Below are 23724 nucleotides of genomic sequence, written 5' to 3' on the forward strand. Positions count from 1 at the left end.
CGATAGAGAGACAGAGAGAGAAAGAGACAGATATAGATAGATAGATAGATAGATAGAGAGAGAGAGATAGAGAGAGAGACAGAGAGAGAGAGAGAGAGTGAGCCCGAGAGCAAGAGAGACAGAGAAAGAGATAGACAGAGATAGAGGGGGAACATCAGCCAGGGGTTCCTGCTCCTCATCGCGATCTGTGAACCCCTCCCGCTGGCGAGTGGCTGTTGAGGAGAGGATGAGGCGCGCCGCGATGCCCCCTGTAGTTGAATAGCCGGCGGACGCCAACAAAGTGGCGGGCGACGGGGGAGGGGGCCTGTGGGACGGTCCCCAGCACGAGCCACACCTCACGGGTTGGGGGTGAATGGTCGAGGAAAGATTCTAAAAGAATAATTTTTAAACAAGGGCCAGGTCTTTCCATTCAGATGCTGAGGATCCTGCTGGGAATTTCCGTCACGGTTGGCCTTAGAAACGCCAATCTTTACCGTGTCAACATCCTGCGAACAGATTCCTCACATCACTGCTGCCGGGTCTCTGTGCGAGAGATGTGTTTATATCTGCTGAGTGTGGACAAGCAAATCACTCGATTGCACAGAGTGTCTCAACACACAGCGTGAAACCAGGAGTGAACACGCAAATTAACACAGTGCGTCCCGATCCCCAGAATATCAATCACTGTAACACTCTGATATACCCCACACCCCTCACTGTAACACTCTGATATACCCCACACCCCTCACTGTAACACTCTGATATACCCCACACCCCTCACTGTAACACTCTGATATACCCCACACCCCTCACTGTAACACTCTGATATATCCCACACCCCTCACTGTAACACTCTGATATACCCCACACCCCTCACTGTAACACTCTGATATACCCCACACCCCTCACTGTAACACTCTGATATATCCCACACCCCTCACTGTAACACTCTGATATATCCCACACCCCTCACTGTAACACACTGATATATCCCACACCCCTCACTGTAACACTCTGATATATCCCACACCCCTCACTGTAACACACTGATATATCCCACACCCCTCACTGTAACACACTGATATATCCCACACCCCTCACTGTAACACTCTGATATACCCCACACCCCTCACTGTAACACTCTGATATATCCCACACCCCTCACTGTAACACTCTGATATACCCCACACCCCTCACTGTAACACTCTGATATACCCCACACCCCTCACTGTAACACTCTGATATACTCCACACCCCTCACTGTAACACTCTGATATACTCCACACCCCTCACTGTAACACTCTGATATACCCCACACCCCTCACTGTAACACTCTGATATACCCCACACCCCTCACTGTAACACTCTGATATACTCCACACCCCTCACTGTAACACTCTGATATACCCCACACCCCTCACTGTAACACTCTGATATATCCCACACCCCTCACTGTAACACTCTGATATATCCCACACCCCTCACTGTAACACTCTGATATACCCCACACCCCTCACTGTAACACTCTGATATACCCCACACCCCTCACTGTAACACTCTGATATACTCCACACCCCTCACTGTAACACTCTGATATACTCCACACCCCTCACTGTAACACTCTGATATACCCCACACCCCTCACTGTAACACTCTGATATACCCCACACCCCTCACTGTAACACTCTGATATACTCCACACCCCTCACTGTAACACTCTGATATACCCCACACCCCTCACTGTAACACTCTGATATATCCCACACCCCTCACTGTAACACTCTGATATACCCCACACCCCTCACTGTAACACTCTGATATATCCCACACCACTCACTGTAACACTCTGATATATCCCTCACCCCTCACTGTAACACTCTGATATATCCCACACCACTCACTGTAACACTCTGATATATCCCACACCCCTCACTGTAACACTCTGATATATCCCACACCACTCACTGTAACACTCTGATATATCCCTCACCCCTCACTGTAACACTCTGATATACCCCACACCCCTCACTGTAACACTCTGATATACCCCACACCCCTCACTGTAACACTCTGATATACCCCACACCCCTCACTGTAACACTCTGATATATCCCACACCCCTCACTGTAACACTCTGATATACCCCACACCCCTCACTGTAACACTCTGATATATCCCACACCCCTCACTGTAACACTCTGATATACCCCACACCCCTCACTGTAACACTCTGATATATCCCACACCCCTCACTGTAACACACTGATATATCCCACACCCCTCACTGTAACACACTGATATATCCCACACCCCTCACTGTAACACTCTGATATACCCCACACCCCTCACTGTAACACTCTGATATATCCCACACCCCTCACTGTAACACACTGATATACCCCACACCCCTCACTGTAACACTCTGATATACTCCACACCCCTCACTGTAACACTCTGATATACCCCACACCCCTCACTGTAACACACTGATATACCCCACACCCCTCACTGTAACACTCTGATATACCCCACACCCCTCACTGTAACACTCTGATATACCCCACACCCCTCACTGTAACACTCTGATATATCCCACACCCCTCACTGTAACACTCTGATATATCCCACACCCCTCACTGTAACACTCTGATATACCCCACACCCCTCACTGTAACACACTGATATACCCCACACCCCTCACTGTAACACTCTGATATATCCCACACCCCTCACTGTAACACTCTGATATATCGCACACCCCTCACTGTAACACTCTGATATATCCCACACCCCTCACTGTAACACTCTGATATACCCCACACCCCTCACTGTAACACTCTGATATACCCCACACCCCTCACTGTAACACTCTGATATACCCCACACCCCTCACTGTAACACTCTGATATACCCCACACCCCTCACTGTAACACTCTGATATACCCCACACCCCTCACTGTCACACTCTGATATATCCCACACCCCTCACTGTAACACTCTGATATTCCCCACACCCCTCACTGTAACACTCTGATGTACCCCACACCCCTCACTGTAACACTCTGATATATCCCACACCCCTCACTGTAACTCTCTGATATACCCCACACCCCTCACTGTAACACTCTGATATACCCCACACCCCTCACTGTAACACTCTGATATATCCCACACCCCTCACTGTAACTCTCTGATATACCCCACACCCCTCACTGTAACACTCTGATATACCCCACACCCCTCACTGTAACACTCTGATATACCCCACACCCCTCACTGTAACACTCTGATATATCCCACACCCCTCACTGTAACACTCTGATATACCCCACACCCCTCACTGTAACACTCTGATATATCCCACACCCCTCACTGTAACACTCTGATATATCCCACACCCCTCACTGTAACACTCTGATATACCCCACACCCCTCACTGTAACACTCTGATATAAACCCCACACCCCTCACTGTAACACTCTGATATACCCCACACCCCTCACTGTAACACTCTGATATATCCCACACCCCTCACTGTAACACTCTGATATACCCCACACCCCTCACTGTAACACTCTGATATAAACCCCACACCCCTCACTGTAACACTCTGATATATCCCACACCCCTCACTGTAACACTCTGATATACCCCACACCCCTCAGTGTAACACTCTGATATACCCCACACCCCTCACTGTAACACTCTGATATATCCCACACCCCTCACTGTAACACTCTGATATACCCCACACCCCTCACTGTAACACTCTGATATATCCCACACCCCTCACTGTAACACTCTGATATATCCCACACCCCTCACTGTAACACTCTGATATAAACCCCACACCCCTCACTGTAACACTCTGATATATTCCACACCCCTCACTGTAACACTCTGATATACCCCACACCCCTCACTGTAACACTCTGATATACCCCACACCCCTCACTGTAACACTCTGATATACCCCACACCCCTCACTGTAACACTCTGATATACCCCACACCCCTCACTGTAACACTCTGATATATCCCACACCCCTCACTGTAACACTCTGATATATCCCACACCCCTCACTGTAACACTCTGATATACCCCGCACCCCTCACTGTAACACTCTGATATACCCCACACCCCTCACTGTAACACTCTGATATATCCCACACCCCTCACTGTAACACTCTGATATATCCCACACCCCTCACTGTAACACTCTGATATATCCCACACCCCTCACTGTAACACTCTGATATACCCCGCACCCCTCACTGTAACACTCTGATATACCCCACACCCCTCACTGTAACACTCTGATATACCCCGCACCCCTCACTGTAACACTCTGATATATCCCACACCCCTCACTGTAACACTCTGATATACCCCGCACCCCTCACTGTAACACTCTGATATATCCCACACCCCTCACTGTAACACTCTGATATACCCCGCACCCCTCACTGTAACACTCTGATATACCCCACACCCCTCACTGTAACACTCTGATATACCCCACACCCCTCACTGTAACATTTGGAGTGGAACATTTACTGATGTGCCAACAACAAATTATGATAATACGGTACCTTTAACGTCGTAAATCAGACAAAATTTGACACCGAGCCACATGAGGAGATATTAGGACAGGTGACCAAAAGCTCGGTCAAAGAGGGAGGTTTTAAGGAGCGTCTTAAAGGAGGAGAGAGAGGCGGAGAGGTTCAGAGAGGGAATTCCAGAGCTTAGGGCCCAGGCGGCTGAAGGCACGGCCGCCAATGGTGGAGCGATGGAAATCGGGGAAGAGCAAGAGGCTGGAATTGGAGGAGCGCAGAGATCTCGGAGGGTTGTAGGGGCCGGAGGAGGTTACAGAGATAGGGAGGGGAGGGCGAGGGCCATGGAGTTGGATTTGAACACAAGGAGGAGAATTTTAAATTGGAGGTGTTGCCAGACTGGGAGCCAATGTCGGGCGGGGCCTCGGAGGGGCTGGGAACACATGGATGGTAAATGATAAATGAAGGCCATGAGGGAAGCTGCAGTTCAGTCCTGCAGGTTATTCAAATGAAGTTAATTTATTGAGAGAAAAAAAACGCTAACTGGTAATATGATTTTCACGCCTCTTTTGAACTCTGCCTCTGGTGCATTAAAATAAAACTTGTTAATTACCTGTTATCCTTACGCTCCAGATTGCTAATATATTCCGTGTCTGTTGGATAATATTTTGGCCCTGGGGAAACTCTCCGATCAGCACTTTCACATTACAGGCTTATTCGAGGCACCATTTCCTGCAATAAATTTGGGCTTGTCAGTGTTCTGACATCACGGGCCTCGCAATCTTACCTCAGGACAACATCGTAGACTCTGGTCTTAAGTTAACTCCATCCTCCACAGGAACTCTGCTACGATCAGTTTCTCCTCTGAACCTTCCTCTCTTGCTCCCCTCATAGCAACATAGGAACAGGAGGAGGCCATTCAGCCCCTCGTGCCCGCTCCACCATTTGATAAGATCATGGCTGATCTGTGATCTAACTCCATATACCTGCCTTTGGCCCATATCCCTTAATACCTTTGGTTGGCAAAAAGCTGTCTATCTCAGATTTAAATTTAGCAATTGAGCTAGTATCAATTGCCGTTTGCGGAAGAGAGTTCCAAACTTCTACCACCCTTTGTGTGTAGAAATGTTTTCTAATCTCGCTCCTGAAAGGTCTGGCTCTAATTTTTAGACTGTGCCCCCCTACTCCTAGAATCCCCAACCAGCGGAAATAGTTTCTCTCTATCCACCCTATCCGTTCCCCTTAATATCTTATAAACTTCAATCAGATCACCCCTTAACCTTCGAAACTCCAGAGAATACAACCCCAATTTGTGTAATCTCTCCTCGTAACTTAACCCTTGAAGTCCGGGTATCATTCTAGTAAACCTACGCTGCACTCCCTCCAAGGCCAATATGTCCTTCCGAAGGTGCGGTGCCCAGAACTGCTCACAGTACTCCAGGTGCGGTCTAACCAGGGTTTTGTTTGGCTGCAGCATAACTTCTGTCCCCTTGTACTCCAGTCCTCTAGATATAAAGGCCAGCATTCCATTAGCCTTCTTGATTATTTTCTGCACCTGTTCATGACACTTCAATGATCGATGTACCTGAACCCCTAAGTCCCTTTGGACATCCACTGTTTTTAACTTTTTACCATTTAGAAAGTACCCTGTTCTATCCTTATCCTCACCCTCCACCCCGCCCTAAAGAAAAGACTCGAATTTCTGTCGCCTCTCTCATGACCTCAGGACGTCCTGAAGCCTTTTGTGAAGTACTTTTTTGAAGTGCGGTCAATGTAGGCAGCCAATTTGCGCACAGCAAGATCCCACAAACAGCGCTGTGGTTAGGAGCAGATGATCCTGGCAGTGTCGGCCTGGATTACGGGGCTCGAGTCTCCGGAGTGGGGACTCGAACCCCCAATTTTCTGACTCAGAGGCGAGAGGGTGTTACCCACTGAGACACAACTCACACTTAAAGAACGACCGTACAATCTCGTTACAAAAACAGTGAGAGTTACACAGCACCTCATTGTTGGGAAACAACCAGACAGTTGGGAAGGGGAGTAGGGTTGGGGTTAGGGGTTAGATTAAGATTTGGGTTGGATTTAGGATCGGGAGTCTGGTTAAGGTCAGGGTTATGATTGGGGTTAGAATTAGGCTTAGGGCTCGGATTAAGGTTACGGTTAAGGTAAGGATTGGGTTTGGGATTCAGATTAAGGTTAGAGTTAGGGTTAGGACTGGGGTTAGGACTGGGGATTGGGGTTAGGGTGGGGATTGGGGTTAGGGTGGGGATTGGGGATAGGGTGGGGATTGGGGATAGGATGGGGATTGGGGTTAGGGTGGGGATTGGGGATAGGGTGGGGATTGGGGATAGGATGGGGATTGGGGTTAGGGTGGGGATTGGGGTTAGGATGGGGATTGGGGTTAGGGTGGGGATTGGGGTTAGGGTGGGGATTGGGGATAGGGTGGGGATTGGGGATAGGATGGGGATTGGGGTTAGGGTGGGGATTGGAGATAGGGTGGGGATTGGGGATAGGGTGGGGATTGGGGATAGGATGGGGATTGGGGTTAGGGTGGGGATTGGGGATAGGGTGGGGATTGGGGATAGGGTGGGGATTGGGGATAGGATGGGGATTGGGGTTAGGGTGGGGATTGGGGTTAGGGTGGGGATTGGGGATAGGGTGGGGATTGGGGATAGGATGGGGATTGGGGTTAGGGTGGGGATTGGGGATAGGGTGGGGATTGGGGATAGGGTGGGGATTGGGGATAGGGTGGGGATTGGGGATAGGGTGGGGATTGGGGATAGGGTGGGGATTGGGGTTAGGGTGGGGTTTGGGGTTAGGGTGGGGATTGTCGTTAGGGTGGGGATTGGGGTTAGGGTGGGGATTGGAGATAGGGTGGGGATTGGGGTTAGGATGGGGATTGGGGTTAGGGTGGGGATTGGGGATAGGGTGGGGATTGGGGATCGGGTGGGGATTGGGGTTAGGGTGGGGATTGGGGTTAGGGTGGGGATTGGGGATCGGGTAGGGATTGGGGTTAGGGTGGGGATTGGGGATCGGGTAGGGATTGGGGTTAGGATGGGGATTGGGGTTAGGATGGGGATTGGGGTTAGGATGGGGATTGGGGTTAGGATGGGGATTGGGGTTAGGGTGGGGATTGGGGTTAGGGTGGGGATTGGGGTTAGGATGGGGATTGGGGATCGGGTAGGGATTGGGGTTAGGATGGGGATTGGGGTTAGGATGGGGATTGGGGTTAGGATGGGGATTGGGGTTAGGGTGGGGATTGGGGTTAGGGTGGGGATTGGGGTTAGGATGGGGATTGGGGTTAGGGTGGGGATTGGGGTTAGGGTGGGGATTGGGGTTAGGATGGGGATTGGGGTTAGGGTGGGGATTGGGGTTAGGGTGGGGATTGGGGTTAGGGTGGGGATTGGGGTTAGGGTGGGGATTGGGGTTAGGATGGGGATTGGGGTTAGGGTGGGGATTGGGGTCACTTTGGGGTTTGGGGTCACGGTGGAGTTTGGGGTCACGGTGGGGATTATCGCTCGGGCTGGGGGAGCTGTACGAACGGATCTGTTTGTTCAAAACGGGGCGAGATATGCACAAAGGAGATATTCGACCTTGGTGTGCAGCTTTCAGGACCGAAACGGAAGCCTGTACTGGCCAAAAGCGGATGGACATTCGGCCTCTCAAACCGTGATGTTGTTCTGCAATTGAGGCCCAGGCCGATCACCAGGGTTGCTCAGTCAGCAGAGTCGAAGGCCCGTTGCCATGCAGCAACGGGCATGGTCTCGACCTTTGACCCAGTGTCGGCTGAACCGAACTAGATTTTAAAATTGCTGTTAATTAAACTGAGGTCAGGGTTTAACAACCCATTGGGTAATCAGCTGAGGCGGCCCAGTCATCATCTGCGTGAGCGAATTATCAATTATCATTTTCAGTTTCATTTGGTCGAGCAAATTCAGGAGAAGGATGCAGGAAATTCCCTCCCTCGCTTTTTAACCCTTCGATGCCGTTCATGCGGTACCAGCTTGCCTCAGTGGGTCAGCACTCTCTCGCTCTCTCTCTCTCTCGCCTCTGAGTCAGAAGGTCGTGGGCTCGAGCCCCCACTCCAGAGACTCGAGCCCCGTAATCCAGGCCCGACACTCCCCGGTGCCAGTACTGAGGGAGCGCCGCGCTGTCGGAGGTGCCCGTCTTTCGGATGAGACGTTAAACCGAGGGCCCCGTCTGCCCCCTCTCGGGTGGACGTAAAAGATCCCAAGGGGCCACTCTTCCGAAAATGAGCAAGCGGGGGGGAGTTCTCCCCCGGTGTCCTGGGCCGAATATTAATCGTCGCTAAAACAGATGAGCAGATCATTTATCTCACTGCTGATTGTGGAATCTTGCTGTGCACAAATTGGCTGCTCCTCAATGTGGCTCACTGGATATGGAGCCAGGTGACAGGAAGTCCGTGAGCAAGTGAGGCGAAACAACACAGCAAACAGTAAGGAGGGGGACAGACCGAGGTGCGAGCCCCTGCTCTTGGACCCAGATTTGAGAGACGTGAAAGCCATTTTAATTCTGTCGCGGGTGAGTTTGGTTCGGGACGGGTCCGCGAGGTAAAACTCAGTCCAAGGACGAGAAAACAGAAACTGAGCCTCGAAGACAAGCCCCCTGCCTAAATCACCCCCTGACCCAGGCTGTACTGCAGGAAAATCTGTTTCCAGTGTGTGCTGACAGCTGCACTGAGTGATTGGATTTCAGGCCAGTTATATGGAATTTAAAACACCCTCCAAAACACTCCCAGACCAGGTACAGCACGGGTTAGATACAGAGTAAGGCTCCCTCTACACCGTCCCATCAAACACTCCCAGGGCAGGTACAGGGTTAGATACAGAGTAAGGCTCCCTCTACACCGTCCCATCAAACACTCCCAGGGCAGGTACAGGGTTAGATACAGAGTAAAGCTCCCTCTGCACTGTCCCATCAAACACTCCCAGGGGCAGGTACAGGGTTAGATACAGAGTAAAGCTCCCTCTACACTGTCCCATCAAACACTCCCAGGGCAGGTACAGGGTTAGATACAGAGTAAAGCTCCCTCTACACTGTCCCATCAAACACTCCCAGGGCAGGTACAGGGTTAGATACAGAGTAAAGCTCCCTCTACACTGTCCCGTCAAACACTCCCAGGGCAGGTACAGGGTTAGATACAAAGTAAAGCTCCCTCTACACTGTCCCGTCAAACACTCCCAGGGCAGGTACAGGGTTAGATACAGAGTAAAGCTCCCTCTACACTGTCCCGTCAAACACCAACATCACCGAGACAGATTATCTGGGTCATTTATCACATCGCTGTTTGTGGGATCTTGCTGTGCGCAAATTGGCTGCTGCGTTTCCTACATTACAACAGTGACCAAATTTCAAAAAAAGTGCTTCACTGGCTGTAAAGCTTTCGGGACGTCCTGAGGTGGTGACGGGCACTGTGGGAGTGCGAGTCCTATCAGTGAGCGAGATGGTGCATTTTGAAGGCACTCTGGCTCTCGCAGGGTTAAGTCCGTGGCGATGTCTGCCTCTCGAACAACCCAAGGACAAAGTCTGAGCTTTGTAATTATTCCCTTGACTGCCACTGATAAGCCGGGGGGGGGATTGGGGGGAGTGGGGAGGAGGAGGAGGAGGGAATGTGTTGACGGGGGAGGGTCTTTGTTCTGTACTGTGTGGTGTGGAGTCCGAGGCCCGCTGCTCCGAGCCCCTCCCCCCTCCCCTCTCCCCCCTCGGCTCTCCCTCTCCCCCATGCCCCCTCATCCCCCCCGCCCCCCCAATGAGAAACATGGTCGACTGAGCCAGAGGGTTGGAGGCTCCCCTCTGGTCGTATGCCATCGTTCCCGGATTCCATGCTGCTGAATGGTGAACGGGAGGAAGAACAGGGGATTGAAAAGGGCCAATTGACAAGGGCACTCCCTCCCCATGACCCATGACCCATGACCCATGACCCACTACCCCCCCTCCGCGTGGGTCTGGGCAGCGAATGGAACTCAAATCAAACTTTGCCATTGACCACGTCATCATTTTTACTCATTTCGTCCTTTTCATGGGTTCCCCTCCGCCCCCCTCCCTCCCTGCCCCTCCCCGCCCCCCCTCTCTTCCCGCCCCTCCGCCCTCCCTCCCTCCGTCCTCCCCGCCCCTCTCCCCCGGTCCACCCCCTCCGTCCCTCCGCCGCCCCCTCCGTGTAACAGGGGCTGGGGGGGAGAGAGAGAGAGAGAAAGAGTGTAACAGGGGCTGTGGGAAAGAGAGAGAGAGAGAGAGAGAGTGTAACAGGGGCTAGGGGAGAGAGAGAGAAAGAGTGTAACAGGGGCTGGGGGAGAGAGAGAGAGAGTGTAACAGGGGCTAGGGGAGAGAGGGAGAGAGAGTGTCACAGGGGCTGGGGGGAGAGAGAGAGTGTAACAGGGGCTGGGGGAGAGAGAGAGTGTAACAGGGGCTGGGGGAGAGAGAGAGTGTAACAGGGGCTGGGGGAGAGAGAGAGTGTAACAGGGGCTGGGGGAGAGAGAGAGTGTAACAGGGGCTGGGGGAGAGAGAGAGTGTAACAGGGGCTGGGGGAGAGAGAGAGTGTAACAGGGGCTGGGGGAGAGAGAGAGTGTAACAGGGGCTGGGGGAGAGAGAGAGTGTAACAGGGGCTGGGGGAGAGAGAGAGTGTAACAGGGGCTGGGGGAGAGAGAGAGAAAGAGAGAAAGAGTGTAACAGGGGCTGTGGAGAGAGAGTGTAACAGGGGCTGGGGGAGAGAGAGAGTGTAACAGGGGCTGGGGGAGAGAGAGAGTGTAACAGGGGCTGTGGAGAGAGAGAGTGTAACAGGGGCTGGGGGAGAGAGAGAGAGTGTAACAGGGGCTGGGGGAGAGAGAGAGTGTAACAGGGGCTGTGGAGAGAGAGAGTGTAACAGGGGCTGGGGGAGAGAGAGAGAGAGAGTGTAACAGGGGCTGGGGGGGGGGGGAGAGAGAGAGAGTGTAACAGGGGCTGGGGGAGAGAGAGAGTGTAACAGGGGCTGGGGGAGAGAGAGAGAGTGTAACAGGGGCTAGGGGAGAGAGAGAGAGAGTGTAACAGGGACTGGGGTGAAAGAGAGAGTGTAACAGAGGCTGGGGGGAGAGAGAGAGAGAGAGTGTAACAGAGGCTGGGGGGAGAGAGAGAGAGAGAGTGTAACAGGGGCTGGGGGAGAGAGAGAGTGTAACAGGGGCTGGGGGAGAGAGAGAGTGTAACAGGGGCTGGGGGAGAGAGAGAGTGTAACAGGGGCTGGGGGAGAGAGAGAGTGTAACAGGGGCTGGGGGAGAGAGAGAGAGTGTAACAGGGGCTAGGGGAGAGAGAGAGAGTGTAACAGGGGCTGGGGGAGAGAGAGAGTGTAACAGGGACTGGGGGAGAGAGAGAGTGTAACAGGGGCTGGGGGAGAGAGAGAGTGTAACAGGGGCTGGGGGAGAGAGAGAGTGTAACAGGGGCTGTGGAGAGAGAGAGTGTAACAGGGGCTGGGGGAGAGAGAGAGTGTAACAGGGGCTGGGGGAGAGAGAGAGTGTAACAGGGGCTGTGGAGAGAGAGAGTGTAACAGGGGCTGGGGGAGAGAGAGAGAGAGAGTGTAACAGGGGCTGGGGGGGGGGAGAGAGAGAGAGTGTAACAGGGGCTGGGGGAGAGAGAGAGTGTAACAGGGGCTGGGGGAGAGAGAGAGAGTGTAACAGGGGCTAGGGGAGAGAGAGAGAGAGTGTAACAGGGGCTGGGGGGGGAGAGAGAGTGTAACAGGGGCTGGGGGAGAGAGAGAGAGTGTAACAGGGGCTAGGGGAGAGAGAGAGAGTGTAACAGGGGCTAGGGGAGAGAGAGAGAGTGTAACAGGGGCTAGGGGAGAGAGAGAGTGTAACAGGGGCTGGGGGAGAGAGAGAGAGAGTGTAACAGGGGCTGGGGGAGAGAGAGAGAGAGAGAGAGAGAGTGTAACAGGGACTGGGGTGAAAGAGAGAGTGTAACAGAGGCTGGGGGGAGAGAGAGAGAGAGAGTGTAACAGGGACTGGGGTGAAAGAGAGAGTGTAACAGAGGCTGGGGGGAGAGAGAGAGAGAGAGTGTAACAGGGACTGGGGTGAAAGAGAGAGTGTAACAGAGGCTGGGGGGAGAGAGAGAGAGAGAGTGTAACAGAGGCTGGGGGGAGAGAGAGAGAGAGAGTGTAACAGGGGCTGGGGGAGAGAGAGAGTGTAACAGGGGCTGGGGGAGAGAGAGAGTGTAACAGGGGCTGGGGGAGAGAGAGAGTGTAAACGGGGCTGGGGGAGAGAGAGAGAGAGAGAGAGAGTGTAACAGGGACTGGGGGAGAGAGAGAGAGAGAGTGTAACAGGGGCTGGGGGAGAGAGAGAGAGAGAGAGTGTAACAGGGACTGGGGTGAAAGAGAGAGAGAGAGAGTGTAACAGGGACTGGGGTGAAAGAGAGAGTGTAACAGAGGCTGGGGGGAGAGAGAGAGAGAGAGTGTAACAGGGACTGGGGTGAAAGAGAGAGTGTAACAGAGGCTGGGGGGAGAGAGAGAGAGAGAGTGTAACAGAGGCTGGGGGGAGAGAGAGAGAGTGTAACAGGGGCTGGGGGAGAGAGAGAGTGTAACAGGGGCTGGGGGAGAGAGAGAGTGTAACAGGGGCTGGGGGAGAGACAGAGTGTAACAGGGGCTGGGGGAGAGAGAGAGAGAGAGAGAGAGTGTAACAGGGACTGGGGGAGAGAGAGAGAGAGAGTGTAACAGGGGCTGGGGGAGAGAGAGAGAGAGAGAGTGTAACAGGGACTGGGGTGAAAGAGAGAGTGTAACAGAGGCTGGGGGGAGAGAGAGAGAGAGAGTGTAACAGGGACTGGGGTGAAAGAGAGAGTGTAACAGGGGCTGAGGGAGAGAGAGAGAGTGTAACAGGGGCTGGGGGAGAGAGAGAGTGTAACAGGGGCTAGGGGAGAGAGAGAGAGTGTAACAGGGGCTAGGGGAGAGAGAGAGAGTGTAACAGGGGCTGGGGGAGAGAGAGAGAGTGTAACAGGGGCTAGGGGAGAGAGAGAGAGTGTAACAGGGGCTAGGGGAGAGAGAGAGAGAGTGTAACAGGGGCTGGGGGAGAGAGAGAGAGTGTAACAGGGGCTGGGAGAGAGAGAGAGAGAGAGAGTGTAACAGGGGCTAGGGGAGAGAGAGAGTGTGTAACAGGGGCTAGGGGAGAGAGAGAGTGTGTAACAGGGGCTAGGGGAGAGAGAGAGAGTGTAACAGGGGCTGGGGGGGGAGAGAGAGAGTGTAACAGGGGCTGGGGGAGAGAGAGAGAGTGTAACAGGGGCTGGGGGGGGGGAGAGAGAGAGAGTGTAACAGAGGCTAGGGGAGAGAGAGAGAGTGTAACAGGGGCTGGGGGGGGGGAGAGAGAGAGAGTGTAACAGAGGCTGGGGGGGGAGAGAGAGAGTGTAACAGGGGCTAGGGGAGAGAGAGAGAGAGAGTGTAACAGGGGCTAGGGGAGAGAGAGAGAGAGAGTGTAACAGGGGCTGGGGGGGAGAGAGAGAGAGAGTGTAACAGGGGCTGGGGGGGAGAGAGAGAGAGAGAGAGTGTAACAGGGGCTGGGGGAGAGAGAGAGAGAGAGAGAGAGAGTGTAACAGGGGCTAGGGGAGAGAGAGAGAGAGAGAGTGTAACAGGGGCTGGGGGAGAGAGAGAGAGAGAGTGTAACAGGGGCTGGGGGAGAGAGAGAGAGTGTAACAGGGGCTGGGGGAGAGAGAGAGAGAGAGTGTAACAGGGGCTGGGGGAGAGAGAGAGAGTGTAACAGGGGCTGGGGGGGAGAGAGAGAGTGTAACAGGGGCTGGGGGAGAGAGAGAGAGTGTAACAGGGGCTAGGGGAGAGAGAGAGAGTGTAACAGGGGCTAGGGGAGAGAGAGAGAGAGTGTAACAGGGGCTGGGGGAGAGAGAGAGAGTGTAACAGGGGCTGGGAGAGAGAGAGAGAGAGAGAGTGTAACAGGGGCTGGGAGAGAGAGAGAGAGAGAGAGTGTAACAGGGGCTGGGGAACAAACGAGCCGGACATAACAGCCTGGTGGGACTTTATTAAAAATAAATCCCCCCGCTCTCAGCCTGCCATTTCCTGCTCCCCCACAATCTCTTTGACCTGCGAACAGTCAGGGTCGAAGGGCACAAATTGCCAAAAATTAAAAAAAAACAAATGCGGCCTAGTGAAAGGCTGCTCGCCAGAGTGACCAACCTTGACGTGTGAGTCAAGCCAGTGACGTGAGAGCTGGACATTTGACCATTCTGCGTCTCCCGCGGCCACGACTGGAAGGAGAGCAGGTGGGGGGAGAGATCCCCCCGGTGTCCTGGGCCCGATATTTATCCCTCAACCAACATCACTAAAACACAGATTATCTGGTGATTTATCACAGTGCTGTTTGTGGGATCTTGCTGTGCGCAAATCGGCTACATTACAACAGTGACGACACTTCAAAAAGTACTTCATTGGCCGTGAGGCGCTTTGGGACGTCCTGAGGTGGGGAAAGAGGCTACAGAAATGCAAATTCTTTCTTTGTTCCAACCCAGCTCAATGCAGGTTTCCAGGGCAACATCGCACCTGTCTCTCAGACCCCTCCGCCGCAGTTACTGACATCACCAAGAACAAACTTTACCGGCCTCCTCATTCACAAACCTGTTTTAACAGCGCACCCGACCTGTTGGATTTTCCATCTCTCCCATCACCCTGGGTTTCCCCAGGCCTCCCACTTCCCCAGCAAGTTACATCGCCCTTAGTCTCTCTCATGCCTCGACGCTACTGGGCTAATACTCCAGGGGGGTGTGTGTGAGCGTGCCCGGGTGAGCATGCACGTGTGTGCACGAGTGTGTGCACGCGAGTGTGTACGTACGTGTGCCCATGCACGCGCGAGCTGGTGTGATTCTGTGTGTGGTGAGTGTGTTTCTGTTTGCGTGTGTGTGCGCGCGTGAGCGTGTGCACAAGTGTAAGAGTGCGTGTTTGTTTTTGCGTGCGTGAGTGTGTGTTTCTGTTTGTGAGAGCGAGCGAGCGTTTCTGTTTGTGAGAGCGAGCGAGCGTTTCTGTTTGTGAGAGTGAGCGAGCGTTTCTGTTTGTGAGAGCGAGCGAGTGTTTCTGTTTGTGAGAGCGAGCGAGTGTTTCTGTTTGTGAGAGCGAGCGAGCGTTTCTGTTTGTGAGAGCGAGCGAGCGTTTCTGTTTGTGAGAGCGAGCGAGCGTGTCTGTTTGTGAGAGCGAGCGAGCGTGTCTGTTTGTGAGAGCGAGCGAGTGTTTCTGTTTGTGAGAGCGAGCGAGTGTTTCTGTTTGTGAGAGCGAGCGAGCGTGTCTGTTTGTGAGAGCGAGCGAGCGTTTCTGTTTGTGAGAGCGAGCGAGTGTTTCTGTTTGTGAGAGCGAGCGAGCGTTTCTGTTTGTGAGAGCGAGCGAGCGTTTCTGTTTGTGAGAGCGAGCGAGTGTTTCTGTTTGTGAGAGTCAGCGAGCGGGTCTGTTTGTGAGAGCGAGCGAGCGTGTCTGTTTGTGAGAGCGAGCGAGCGTTTCTGTTTGTGAGAGCGAGCGAGTGTTTCTGTTTGTGAGAGCGAGCGAGTGTTTCTGTTTGTGAGAGCGAGCGAGCGTTTCTGTTTGTGAGAGCGAGCGAGTGTTTCTGTTTGTGAGAGCGAGCGAGTGTTTCTGTTTGTGAGAGCGAGCGGGTGTTTCTGTTTGTGAGAGCGAGCGAGTGTTTCTGTTTGTGAGAGCGAGCGAGTGTTTCTGTTTGTGAGAGCGAGCGAGCGTTTCTGTTTGTGAGAGCGAGCGAGCGTGTCTGTTTGTGAGAGCGACCGAGTGTTTCTGTTTGTGAGAGCGAGCGAGTGTTTCTGTTTGTGAGAGCGAGCGAGTGTTTCTGTTTGTGAGAGCGAGCGAGCGTGTCTGTTTGTGAGAGCGACCGAGTGTTTCTGTTTGTGAGAGCGAGCGAGCGTTTCTGTTTGTGAGAGCGAGCGAGCGTTTCTGTTTGTGAGAGCGAGCGAGCGTTTCTGTTTGTGAGAGCGAGCGAGCGTTTCTGTTTGTGAGAGCGAGCGAGCGTTTCTGTTTGTGAGAGCGAGCGAGCGTTTCTGTTTGTGAGAGCGAGCGAGCGTTTCTGTTTGTGAGATCGAGCGAGCGTGTCTGTTTGTGAGAGCGAGCGAGTGTTTCTGTTTGTGAGAGCGGGCGAGTGTTTCTCTTTGTGAGAGCGAGCGAGCGTTTCTGTTTGTGAGAGCGAGCGAGTGTTTCTGTTTGTGAGAGCGAGCGAGTGTTTCTCTTTGTGAGAGCGAGCGAGCGTTTCTGTTTGTGAGAGCGAGCGAGCGTTTCTGTTTGTGAGAGCGAGCGAGTGTTTCTGTTTGTGAGAGCGAGCGAGTGTTTCTGATTGTGAGAGCGAGCGAGCGTGTCTGTTTGTGAGAGCGAGCGAGTGTTTCTGTTTGTGAGAGCGAGCGAGCGTTTCTGTTTGTGAGAGCGAGCGAGCGTTTCTGTTTGTGAGAGCGAGCGAGTGTTTCTGATTGTGAGAGCGAGCGAGCGTGTCTGTTTGTGAGAGCGAGCGAGTGTTTCTGTTTGTGAGAGCGAGCGAGCGTGTCTGTTTGTGAGAGCGAGCGAGTGTTTCTGTTTGTGAGAGCGAGCGAGAGTTTCTGTTTGTGAGAGCGAGCGAGCGTGTCTGTTTGTGAGAGCGAGCGAGCGTTTCTGTTTGTGAGAGCGAGCGAGCGTTTCTGTTTGTGAGAGCGAGCGAGTGTTTCTGTTTGTGAGAGCGAGCGAGCGTTTCTGTTTGTGAGAGCGAGCGAGCGTTTCTGTTTGTGAGAGCGAGCGAGCGTTTCTGTTTGTGAGAGCGAGCGAGCGGGTCTGTTTGTGAGAGCGAGCGAGCGTTTCTGTTTGTGAGAGCGAGCGAGTGTTTCTGTTTGTGAGAGCGAGCGAGCGTTTCTGTTTGTGAGAGCGAGCGAGTTTTGCTGTTTGTGAGAGCGAGTGTTTCTGTTTTTGAGAGCGAGCGAGTGTTTCTGTTTGTGAGAGCGAGCGAGTGTTTCTCTTTGTGAGAGCGAGCGAGCGTTTCTGTTTGTGAGAGCGAGCGAGCGTTTCTGTTTGTGAGAGCGAGCGAGTGTTTCTGTTTGTGAGAGCGAGCGAGTGTTTCTGTTTGTGAGAGCGAGCGAGCGGGTCTGTTTGTGAGAGCGAGCGAGCGTTTCTGTTTGTGAGAGCGAGCGAGCGTTTCTGTTTGTGAGAGCGAGCGAGTGTTTCTGTTTGTGAGAGCGAGCGAGCGTTTCTGTTTGTGAGAGCGAGCGAGCGTTTCTGTTTGTGAGAGCGAGCGAGCGTTTCTGTTTGTGAGAGCGAGCGAGCGTTTCTGTTTGTGAGAGCGAGCGAGTGTTTCTGTTTGTGAGAGCGAGCGAGCGGGTCTGTTTGTGAGAGCGAGCGAGCGTTTCTGTTTGTGAGAGCGAGCGAGCGTTTCTGTTTGTGAGAGCGAGCGAGCGTGTCTGTTTATGAGAGCGAGCGAGCGTTTCTGTTTGTGAGAGCGAGCGAGCGTTTCTGTTTGTGAGAGCGAGCGAGCGTTTCTGTTTGTGAGAGCGAGCGAGCGTTTCTGTTTGTGAGAGCGAGCGAGCGTTTCTGTTTGTGAGAGCGAGCGAGTGTTTCTGTTTGTGAGAGCGAGCGAGCGTTTCTGTTTGTGAGAGCGAGCGAGCGTTTCTGTTTGTGAGAGCGAGCGAGTGTTTCTGTTTGTGAGAGCGAGCGAGTGTTTCTGTTTGTGAGAGCGAGTGTTTCTGTTTGTGAGAGCGAGCGAGCGTTTCTGTTTGTGAGAGCGAGCGAGCGTGTCTGTTTGTGAGAGCGAGCGAGCGTTTCTGTTTGTGAGAGCGAGCGAGTGTTTCTGTTTGTGAGAGCGAGCGAGCGTTTCTGTTTGTGAGAGCGAGCGAGCGTTTCTGTTTGTGAGAGCGAGCGAGCGTTTCTGTTTGTGAGAGCGAGCGAGTGTTTCTGTTTGTGAGAGCGAGCGAGCGTTTCTGTTTGTGAGAGCGAGCGAGCGTTTCTGTTTGTGAGAGCGAGCGAGCGTTTCTGTTTGTGAGAGCGAGCGAGCGTTTCTGTTTGTGAGAGCGAGCGAGCGTTTCTGTTTGTGAGAGCGAGCGAGTGTTTCTGTTTGTGAGAGCGAGCGAGTGTTTCTGTTTGTGAGAGCGAGCGAGTGTTTCTGTTTGTGAGAGCGAGCGAGTGTTTCTGTTTGTGAGAGCGAGCGAGTGTTTCTGTTTGTGAGAGCGAGCGAGAGTTGCTGTTTGTGAGAGCGAGCGAGTGTTTCTGTTTGTGAGAGCGAGCGAGCGTGTCTGTTTGTGAGAGCGAGCGAGCGTTTCTGTTTGTGAGAGCGAGCGAGCGTTTCTGTTTGTGAGAGCGAGCGAGTGTTTCTGTTTGTGAGAGCGAGCGAGCGTTTCTGTTTGTGAGAGCGAGTGTTTCTGTTTGTGAGAGCGAGCGAGCGTGTCTGTTTGTGAGAGCGAGCGAGCGTGTCTGTTTGTGAGAGCGAGCGAGCGTTTCTGTTTGTGAGAGCGAGCGAGCGTTTCTGTTTGTGAGAGCGAGCGAGTGTTTCTGTTTGTGAGAGCGAGCGAGCGTTTCTGTTTGTGAGAGCGAGCGAGTGTTTCTGTTTGTGAGAGCGAGCGAGTGTTTCTGTTTGTGAGAGCGAGCGAGTGTTTCTGTTTGTGAGAGCGAGCGAGCGTTTCTGTTTGTGAGAGCGAGTGTTTCTGTTTGTGAGAGCGAGCGAGTGTTTCTGTTTGTGAGAGCGAGCGAGCGTTTCTGTTTGTGAGAGCGAGTGTTTCTGTTTGTGAGAGCGAGCGTTTCTGTTTGTGAGAGCGAGCGAGTGTTTCTGTTTGTGAGAGCGAGCGAGTGTTTCTGTTTGTGAGAGCGAGCGAGCGTTTCTGTTTGTGAGAGCGAGCGAGCGTTTCTGTTTGTGAGAGCGAGCGAGCGTTTCTGTTTGTGAGAGCGAGCGAGCGTTTCTGTTTGTGAGAGCGAGCGAGCGTTTCTGTTTGTGAGAGCGAGCGAGCGTTTCTGTTTGTGAGAGCGAGCGAGCGTTTCTGTTTGTGAGAGCGAGCGAGCGTTTCTGTTTGTGAGAGCGAGCGAGTGTTTCTGTTTGTGAGAGCGAGCGAGCGTTTCTGTTTGTGAGAGCGAGCGAGCGTTTCTGTTTGTGAGAGCGAGCGAGCGTTTCTGTTTGTGAGAGCGAGCGAGCGTTTCTGTTTGTGAGAGCGAGCGAGCGTTTCTGTTTGTGAGAGCGAGCGAGCGTTTCTGTTTGTGAGAGCGAGCGAGCGTTTCTGTTTGTGAGAGCGAGCGAGTGTTTCTGTTTGTGAGAGCGAGCGTTTCTGTTTGTGAGAGCGAGCGAGCGTTTCTGTTTGTGAGAGCGAGCGAGTGTTTCTGTTTGTGAGAGCGAGCGAGCGTTTCTGTTTGTGAGATCGAGCGAGCGTTTCTGTTTGTGAGAGCGAGCGAGTGTTTCTGTTTGTGAGAGCGAGCGAGCGTTTCTGTTTGTGAGAGCGAGCGAGTGTTTCTGTTTGTGAGAGCGAGCGAGTGTTTCTGTTTGTGAGAGCGAGCGAGTGTTTCTGTTTGTGAGAGCGAGCGAGCGTTTCTGTTTGTGAGATCGAGCGAGCGTGTCTGTTTGTGAGAGCGAGCGAGTGTTTCTGTTTGTGAGAGCGAGCGAGCGTTTCTGTTTGTGAGAGCGAGCGAGTGTTTCTGTTTGTGAGAGCGAGTGTTTCTGTTTGTGAGAGCGAGCGAGCGTTTCTGTTTGTGAGAGCGAGCGAGCGTGTCTGTTTGTGAGAGCGAGCGAGTGTTTCTGTTTGTGAGAGCGAGCGAGCGTTTCTGTTTGTGAGAGCGAGCGAGCGTGTCTGTTTGTGAGAGCGAGCGAGCGTTTCTGTTTGTGAGAGCGAGCGAGTGTTTCTGTTTGTGAGAGCGAGCGAGCGTTTCTGTTTGTGAGAGCGAGCGAGTGTTTCTGTTTGTGAGAGCGAGCGAGCGTTTCTGTTTGTGAGAGCGAGCGAGCGTTTCTGTTTGTGAGAGCGAGCGAGCGTTTCTGTTTGTGAGAGCGAGCGAGCGTTTCTGTTTGTGAGAGCGAGCGAGCGTTTCTGTTTGTGAGAGCGAGCGAGCGTGTCTGTTTGTGAGAGCGAGCGAGCGTGTTTGTTTGTGAGAGCGAGCGAGCGTTTCTGTTTGTGAGAGCGAGCGAGCGTTTCTGTTTGTGAGAGCGAGCGAGCGTTTCTGTTTGTGAGAGCGAGCGAGCGTGTCTGTTTGTGAGAGCGAGCGAGCGTGTCTGTTTGTGAGAGCGAGCGAGTGTTTCTGTTTGTGAGAGCGAGCGAGAGTTTCTGTTTGTGAGAGCGAGCGAGCGTTTCTGTTTGTGAGAGCGAGCGAGTGTTTCTGTTTGTGAGAGCGAGCGAGCGTTTCTGTTTGTGAGAGCGAGCGAGTGTTTCTGTTTGTGAGAGCGAGCGAGTGTTTCTGTTTGTGAGAGCGAGCGAGTGTTTCTGTTTGTGAGAGCGAGCGAGTGTTTCTGTTTGTGAGAGCGAGCGAGTGTTTCTGTTTGTGAGAGCGAGCGAGCGTGTCTGTTTGTGAGAGCGAGCGAGTGTTTCTGTTTGTGAGAGCGAGCGAGCGTTTCTGTTTGTGAGAGCGAGCGAGCGTTTCTGTTTGTGAGAGCGAGCGAGCGTTTCTGTTTGTGAGAGCGAGCGAGCGTTTCTGTTTGTGAGAGCGAGCGAGCGTTTCTGTTTGTGAGAGCGAGCGAGCGTTTCTGTTTGTGAGAGCGAGCGAGCGTTTCTGTTTGTGAGAGCGAGCGAGCGTTTCTGTTTGTGAGAGCGAGCGAGCGTTTCTGTTTGTGAGAGCGAGCGAGCGTTTCTGTTTGTGAGAGCGAGCGAGCGTTTCTGTTTGTGAGAGCGAGCGAGCGTTTCTGTTTGTGAGAGCGAGCGAGCGTTTCTGTTTGTGAGAGCGAGCGAGCGTTTCTGTTTGTGAGAGCGAGCGAGCGTTTCTGTTTGTGAGAGCGAGCGAGCGTTTCTGTTTGTGAGAGCGAGCGAGTGTTTCTGTTTGTGAGAGCGAGCGAGCGTTTCTGTTTGTGAGAGCGAGCGAGCGTGTCTGTTTGTGAGAGCGAGCGAGCGTGTCTGTTTGTGAGAGCGAGCGAGCGTGTCTGTTTGTGAGAGCGAGCGAGTGTTTCTGTTTGTGAGAGTGAGCGAGCGTTTCTGTTTGTGAGAGCGAGCGAGTGTTTCTGTTTGTGAGAGCGAGCGAGCGTGTCTGTTTGTGAGAGCGAGCGAGCGTTTCTGTTTGTGAGAGCGAGCGAGCGTTTCTGTTTGTGAGAGCGAGCGTGTCTGTTTGAGAGAGCGAGCGAGCGTGTCTGTTTGTGAGAGCGAGCGAGCGTTTCTGTTTGTGAGAGCGAGCGAGCGTTTCTGTTTGTGAGAGCGAGCGAGCGTGTCTGTTTGTGAGAGCGAGCGAGCGTGTCTGTTTGTGAGAGCGAGCGAGTGTTTCTGTTTGTGAGAGCGAGCGAGTGTTTCTGTTTGTGAGAGTGAGCGAGCGTTTCTGTTTGTGAGAGCGAGCGAGCGTGTCTGTTTGTGAGAGCGAGCGAGCGTGTCTGTTTGTGAGAGCGAGCGAGCGTTTCTGTTTGTGAGAGCGAGCGAGCGTTTCTGTTTGTGAGAGCGAGCGAGCGTTTCTGTTTGTGAGAGCGAGCGAGCGTTTCTGTTTGTGAGAGCGAGCGAGCGTTTCTGTTTGTGAGAGCGAGCGAGCGTGTCTGTTTGTGAGAGCGAGCGAGCGTTTCTGTTTGTGAGAGCGATGCGAGCGTTTCTGTTTGTGAGAGCGAGCGAGTGTTTCTGTTTGTGAGAGCGAGCGAGCGTTTCTGTTTGTGAGAGCGAGCGAGCGTTTCTGTTTGTGAGAGCGAGCGAGCGTTTCTGTTTGTGAGAGCGAGCGAGCGTGTCTGTTTGTGAGAGCGAGCGAGCGTGTCTGTTTGTGAGACGCGAGCGAGCGTGTCTGTTTGTGAGAGCGAGCGAGCGTTTCTGTTTGTGAGAGTGAGCGAGCGTTTCTGTTTGTGAGAGCGAGCGAGTGTTTCTGTTTGTGAGAGCGAGCGAGCGTGTCTGTTTGTGAGAGCGAGCGAGCGTTTCTGTTTGTGAGAGCGAGCGAGCGTGTCTGTTTGTGAGAGCGAGCGAGCGTGTCTGTTTGTGAGAGCGAGCGAGTGTTTCTGTTTGTGAGAGCGAGCGAGCGTTTCTGTTTGTGAGAGCGAGCGAGCGTGTCTGTTTGTGAAGCGAGCGAGCGTGTCTGTTTGTGAGAGCGAGCGAGCGTGTCTGTTTGTGAGAGCGAGCGAGTGTTTCTGTTTGTGAGAGTGAGCGAGCGTTTCTGTTTGTGAGAGCGAGCGAGCGTGTCTGTTTGTGAGAGCGAGCGAGCGTGTCTGTTTGTGAGAGCGAGCGAGTGTTTCTGTTTGTGAGAGCGAGCGAGCGTTTCTGTTTGTGAGAGCGAGCGAGCGTTTCTGTTTGTGAGAGCGAGCGAGTGTTTCTGTTTGTGAGAGCGAGCGAGCGGGTCTGTTTGTGAGAGCGAGCGAGCGTTTCTGTTTGTGAGAGCGAGCGAGCTTTTCTGTTTGTGAGAGCGAGCGAGTGTTTCTGTTTGTGAGACCGAGCGAGCGGGTCTGTTTGTGAGAGCGAGCGAGCGTTTCTGTTTGTGAGAGCGAGCGAGTGTTTCTGTTTGTGAGAGCGAGCTAGTGTTTCTGTTTGTGAGAGCGAGCGAGTGTTTCTGTTTGTGAGAGCGAGCGAGTGTTTCTGTTTGTGAGAGCGAGCGAGTGTTTCTGTTTGTGAGAGCGAGCGAGTGTTTCTGTTTGTGAGAGCGAGCGAGCGTTTCTGTTTGTGAGAGCGAGCGAGTGTTTCTGTTTGTGAGAGCGAGCGAGTGTTTCTGTTTGTGAGAGCGAGAGAGCGTTTCTGTTTGTGAGAGCGAGTGTTTCTGTTTGTGAGAGCGAGCGAGTGTTTCTGTTTGTGAGAGCGAGCGAGCGTTTCTGTTTGTGAGAGCGAGCGAGCGTTTCTGTTTGTGAGAGCGAGCGAGCGTTTCTGTTTGTGAGAGCGAGCGAGCGTTTCTGTTTGTGAGAGCGAGCGAGCGTTTCTGTTTGTGAGAGCGAGCGAGCGTTTCTGTTTGTGAGAGCGAGTGAGCGTTTCTGTTTGTGAGAGCGAGCGAGTGTTTCTGTTTGTGAGAGCGAGCGAGTGTTTCTGTTTGTGAGAGCGAGCGAGCGTTTCTGTTTGTGAGAGCGAGCGAGCGTTTCTGTTTGTGAGAGCGAGCGAGTGTTTCTGTTTGTGAGAGCGAGCGAGCGTGTCTGTTTGTGAGAGCGAGCGAGCGTTT

At 53.1% G+C, this 23724-nt stretch overlaps 1 long non-coding RNA gene across 4 annotated transcripts in view; it reads right to left on the reverse strand.

The window, feature by feature from the left end:
* Positions 1-128: 128 nt before the first annotated feature.
* Positions 129-23724, reverse strand: part of LOC137306752 (uncharacterized) — a 93407-nt gene continuing 69811 nt past the window's right edge. For 3 of the 4 annotated variants that reach the window (XR_010958926.1, XR_010958925.1, XR_010958927.1), the window contains exons 3-4: positions 5146-5264; positions 129-548 (exon numbers count right to left, since the gene is read on the reverse strand). This is a non-coding gene — a long non-coding RNA (uncharacterized lncRNA). The remainder of the gene's footprint in view (positions 549-5145; positions 5265-23724) is intronic. The other variant, XR_010958928.1, reaches the window with a different exon arrangement.

Source organism: Heptranchias perlo, chromosome 44 (genome assembly GCF_035084215.1).
Source record: "Heptranchias perlo isolate sHepPer1 chromosome 44, sHepPer1.hap1, whole genome shotgun sequence".
Lineage (NCBI taxonomy): Eukaryota > Metazoa > Chordata > Chondrichthyes > Hexanchiformes > Hexanchidae > Heptranchias > Heptranchias perlo.